Source organism: Canis aureus, chromosome 14 (genome assembly GCF_053574225.1).
Source record: "Canis aureus isolate CA01 chromosome 14, VMU_Caureus_v.1.0, whole genome shotgun sequence".
NCBI classification, from domain to species: domain Eukaryota; kingdom Metazoa; phylum Chordata; class Mammalia; order Carnivora; family Canidae; genus Canis; species Canis aureus.
Window position 1 is genome coordinate 57,332,329 of NC_135624.1, and position 6,000 is coordinate 57,338,328.

Below are 6,000 nucleotides of genomic sequence, written 5' to 3' on the forward strand. Positions count from 1 at the left end.
TTTTTTCCTTAGTGAATCAAAGAGTATATTAATTTTGATGAAAATTCAATGAATAATTGATATTTTACATATCCTACTTTTGAAAAAGGAAATTATCTTAGAAGGAAGTAGAGTTTCAATATTATCTGGTATGGGAAGAGGTAATTGTTTTTTGATGTTTACTTCCTTGTAACCCTAATTTTATTAGGAAATACATGTTCAATATAGACATTACAGGTGTCATCGTGTGGGATTTAGAACACTTAGAAACATATGTAACTAAAATAATAAATGAATATAATCCATTTATTTAAGAAAATTATATTTAAGTTTTATGATATGAAATAAACTTACTTGATATACTGATTATATAACATAATTTCACTAATATACTTTGCATTATTTTTTAACTGCTGTAGTATACCTGATAATTGAATTCCAATACAAAAACATAAAAAGTGTAATGGAAGCAGTGGAGACACATGTTTGGAATGAAAATAATTATGAAGAGTATATTTTGACTATTTATTTATTTATTTACTTATTGACAAAGTTTTATAAGGTAAGTATATTTTTACCAATAAAAGGGAGAAAAGAAAGAGTCAAATAGTATGAAAATATGTGGATGCAATAGTTAATTTTCTGTGTCAACGTGACTAGAACACAGGACATGCAGATATTTAATTATATATTATTTCTGGATGTGTTTGTAAGGGTATTTCTGGATGAGATTAGCATTTGAATCAGTAGCCTGAATAAAATAGACTGCCCTCCCCAATGTGAATGGGCATCATTCAGTCCACTGAAGGCATGAGTACAATAACAACAAAGCAGAGGAAATGAGAATTTGCTCCTTGACTGTTGGGATGGGACATCAGTCTTTTCCTGCCCTTGGACTGTGACTTTATCATCAGGTCCCTTGCATCTCAGTTCTCCAAATATGAACTGAAATTTTTACTATTGGCTTTCCTGCCAGATTCTCAGGCCTTCTGACTTGGATTGGAACTACACCACCAACTTTCCTGAGTCTCCAGCTTGCAGTAAGCAGATTGTAGGATTTATCTTCCATAATTGTGTGGACCCATTTGTTGTAATAAATCTCTTTAGATAGATGAATGGATAAGAGATATAAAGGTATATATGTTATCGGTTCTATTTCTCTGGTGAATCAATCCCTAACTAATAGAATGGGTAAAATTAAACTATAACTATTACCACTCATACATATTATACTCTCACATAAACAGCCATTTACCCAAAGAAATATATAGGAAGATATATAAATAGGAGAAAGTATTTTCACACAAAGTCATTGATTTAGTGAACAATGTGATGCAATTATTTGTGGCTTCTCTGAGGATTTTGTCTGAAAGGAACGAAGGAAGGAAGGAAGGAAAGAAGGAAGGAAGGAAGGAAGGAAGGAAGGAAGGAAGGAAGGAAGGAAGGAAGGAAGGAAGGAAGGAAGGAAAGGAAAGGCTTATTGTAAAAGAAGGAAATAGCAAATAGATACTCATAAACTAATTTCATTTGGAAAAAATATAGTTCTTATGTTTTTACCTAAGGAAATTGTTTTTTCAATTGTCCAAATGCTTAAAAATTCCAAAGAACTCATGATAAAATTAATCACAAAAATGAAAACTGTTAAAATGTCACTTTGGCAAGAAAAGAACTTTTCTGTATGGTTTAAGGTGTACCATGATGATGTGAACCACAATTTTGCCATTAAAAGATTCATGTTGTCACAGTGGCCACATTCAAACAAATGGACAGAGAGTTGTAGATTGTAATATTCATGGTGATTTAGGAATAGAAAACATTCTTAACTCTTTATAATTTGGCAGGTAAACTTTTAGAATGCTGAGCTGGTAAATGCAAATATATTTTACATATCTCATTTCTTGTAATAGAAGGAAAAATAATGTAGCATTAATAAGATGTTAAAGATAAATCAAGAGACAGAAAGATAAAACTCTCTATTGTGAATATCTAATTACCAGACATATTAATCTAGGGAAAAATTTTTCAGCATAGAGGTTTTAAATTTAGGCATTGAACTGTTGGAAATTTCTATATTATGCAAATATTTTTAAAGATTATAACTACTTTCCCATAAAAATATAATTTTCAAAGTGTAAAAAATGAAGTTATTTGCTTATGTGGCAGAAAGCTAACTAGAGCAATGTTATTATATGAACATTTTTCTTAAAAAAAAAAAAAAGATTTTATTCATGAGAGACACACAGAGAGAGGCAGAGACACAGTCAGAGGGAGAAGCAGACTCCATGCAGGGAGCTTGATGTGGGACTGGATCCTAGAACCCCAGGATCACGCCCTGAGCCAAAGGCAGATGCGTAACTGCTGAGCCACCCAGACATCCCTATATGAATATTTTCTAGCAACATTACTTTTCTTTTGGTTAAGAGTGAAGTATACAATATCAATAAAGTGATTTAAGTTAATTTTAGGTAACATTTTCCTTCAGTAATATATTATTATGTTTACAGTATCAACTGAGACAGTTAAGTTAAAATCACAGTTTGATATGTTCCCTCTTTAGGTCTAATGCATTTTTCTTAAAAATGTACCATTTGTGCTCGCTTCAGCAGCACATATACTAAAAATGTACCATTTATTAGAATCAAGTTAGAATGAGTATTTTGATCATTTTGTTGCAAGATCTGATGATGTTCTTTCAGCTGTGTGTCAATGAAACTTAAGAAAAAAATAACCCTATAAAATTGAGCTTGCTGTGATCCTTTCCCTGATTTTAATAATATTCACCACCCTAAGAGAGTATTCCAGACACTGCTTTACAACATCTGTGAGTGTACTCTCTACTACTAAGAGAGAACAGGTCTGTGTAGACTTTAATAAAAAATTATTACTTTCATACTGAAAATGACTTTTCTGATAATTTATAGGATGGTAATCATTCACTGTATCCTCACTAGTGGTGAATCTATTAACCATTGTATAGAGATCAGTTAATAAATCAATGAGGCTGAAATCTGCAGGAAACCCCGTGGTGCTGTCTTTATTCATAAACAGGCTTTGCAAAATGCTATGGGGATGAATGTGAAGCAGGCCTGACTTAGCAAGCGCTGCTGCAGTAACAGGAGGAGATGGCCTCTGCTCTACTTGATGGGCCTTGCTGTTTTTCCATGCCCAGGGAATGGTTAAGTCTGTGGAAATTCTTAGTAAAATCTTTGGATTTTACAAAAGCTAGCTTAATAATCCAAATATTATCCTTTTATGGAAGCACAGGTCTGAGAAGCAAGATAAAGGCACATTCCAAATTATTTCTATTATTTCCAAACTTCTTGCAGAAGAAATAATACCCTTCTTCCTTTACTGGAGAGTTAAAAGCCATCCTCAAGCAGAGTCCCATCTTTTTATTTCTCTATGTCCTTTATAATTATTGTCATGTTTATATTTTCACCACTCACCAGTGCTTTTATATTATTACTGACCCCTCACTATTATTGTTACACTGCCATTAGACGTTTGTGAAGGTTCTTTTCTGTTTCCCTCAAGAGCCAGGTTCCTGAAAGCAAAGGGAAAAGAGACATGGATATTCTCTGCTGGTTTTTGAAAAGGCCCCAGAAAGGACTTTAGAATTAGCAGGTGATCCAGCTCCCAGCATCTGGCACTTTTTATTTGGATGTGGGACAGGACATAGGTCCCTAATTTTAGAGTGAGAGGATATTGATGAAAGTCAAGGCTCAAGAAGAGACCCTTTGCTAATGGACTAAGTTGGGCAAAGTTATTGAATTATTGAAGGGATGTGAAATCAGTGACCAAAGAATTATAGTCATTGCTGCATTTCTCAAAGTTTTTGCAGAAGCATTTCTAATGACATAGGATAATAAACCAGAGACATCTAGTGGACTGTTTGGTGCCCCATGGCCCCTTTCCTAAAATTTCATGAAAACTTCACATTCAACTCTATAAACATCACTATTTTATCATTAAAAAATAGTACTTTATATTACTTATCATGTGAGATTCTTTTATTTCTCTTTTCCTAAATGGCAAAAATAAATGTTTATTAAAAATCTGAGTTAGATGAAGAAACACTCCTTGTCTGGGCAATTTCATTTGTGAAAAAAATATTTAGACATATATAAATATGTAGATATAAAATATAAATATGAACTCAAGTTTTTCAGTTCAATGAGCTATGGCATAATTATTACGGAAAGTTACTCTCGGGGCACCTGGGTGGCTCAGTTGGTTAAGCATCTACCTTCAACTCAAGTCGTGATCCCAGGTTCCTGGGATTGAGCACTAGGTCGGACTCCCTGCTCAGTAGGGAATTCCTGTAGAGAAGCTCTGGGATGATGTTTTCAAAGAGATGGCGCCATCCAATGTTAAAAATTTCAAGAAATGAATCTTATTATTGGGAAATTTAATTAATTGTGTTTTATGTCAGTGAAACTTTCACTGACTCACTCCTCAATCTTTTTTACTAGACTAGACATGCTCAGTGGAGAAAGAGAAGTCATACATTTTTTTTAACCACTAATACTACAATTTTTGTTACATGCAGTGAAAGGTAAAAACGACTTTATATTACCAAAGATCATGTTTCTTTTTCAAACTCAAACTTAATTTCTATTATATGGCTATTGTCAAGTACATCATAACAATTCACAATTAGCTCATCGTCATTGAATGTAAATGCTCAGCCTGAAAAATATCTCCTAAGTGATCCAAATTTGTGAGCAACTTGTTAAGTAAACAATGAATCCTTTCACCTTATCCTCATGTTTACCCTTTGCGAGGACATCATTATTTTTCTCTTCGAAGGAAAGCAGCAAATAAATTTTGGTTAATGCATTCTACATGCCAAGTAAGGATTTATTTCTGTATGTAAAGAAAGCTTATAAGTCACTTCAAATTCCATTATAAATATGGCCAAAAAGTGTTTAAGTTATTATCTTAATTTACCACTTTGCCACCCAACTAAAAGATATTGAGAAAACAAGGATGAAATAATTTTAAATTGAGGACTCTCTCTCTCAGTTAAAGGTGTCTTCTTGCTGAGTGCAGGATGCAGAATGGGCACCCTGTGAACTCCCATTCTTGTAGTTTACCTGTTATGGTTTTGATCCCATATAAATCTATATCTCTATTTTTTCCAAGTTGAAAGTACATATAAATATCTGAAAAGTTCTTAATAAATAATTTTACAATTAAATCTATCTTTATAGGTGTGTGTGTGTGTGTGTGTGAGTGAAACAAAACAATCAAATGACCAAAATGCTATGTGCTCATTCAAACAAGTCCAAGGTAATATTTTGGTTGATTTCAGCCTTTCAACCAATTATTCAAAATATTCTTCAAGAATTAAAATAAGGATATGTTTTTTCTATCTTGACTTCTGTTTTGACTAAAAATAGATTGGTTTAGATCTTCATTGCAGTACTTCATACAACTTCCTATTACACAAGCTTATTCATCTAATATGAGTTTAAAACTCATCTTGTAAGAGCCTTCAACTATTTTTTTTTTTTTTTTTTTTTTTTTGCTTGTCACAGGTAGGATAGGAACTTCGTGTTACTAAGTCAGATGTAGGATAAATAGAAACTTACTTTTCCTAAACTATAATTTCTATTTTTAGCCTTATTTCATCAGAGTCTCAAAATTTGTAATACAAATTGTTTTCGTGGTCTTCCCTTTCCTTTTCTAGGTACTGTGCCAAGGTTCTGTGCGTCTTATGTAGTCCCAAAACACTGAGGGTATGATGGACATCTAGTTCTAACTGTGTTCTGTTCACACCGACTTCTATTAAGTCGCTCATTGTCTTGCTTATTTCTCAGTGGTCATTCTATACAGATTCCTACTACATTGATCCTGGTTCTCATCTGGTCCATTAAGTTGAGCAAACCTCTTTTCTTCTGTAGTGTATACTCAGGCCAAGAGAAATAATTTTGTTGTTGCTCCCACAACGTTGTACTTGGGGAACTTTTTGAGCCTAATTAAGCCTCAATCTCTCTGGAAATTCCATGAAACGGTTTT

At 33.1% G+C, this 6,000-nt stretch overlaps 1 long non-coding RNA gene across 1 annotated transcript in view; it reads left to right on the plus strand.

Annotated features, from left to right (window-relative positions):
- LOC144283707 (uncharacterized) overlaps positions 1-1,062 on the plus strand; it is a 50,009-nt gene extending 48,947 nt beyond the window's left edge. Inside the window, exon 4 of the long non-coding RNA XR_013352269.1 lies at positions 956-1,062. This is a non-coding gene — a long non-coding RNA (uncharacterized LOC144283707). The remainder of the gene's footprint in view (positions 1-955) is intronic.
- Positions 1,063-6,000: the final 4,938 nt, after the last annotated feature.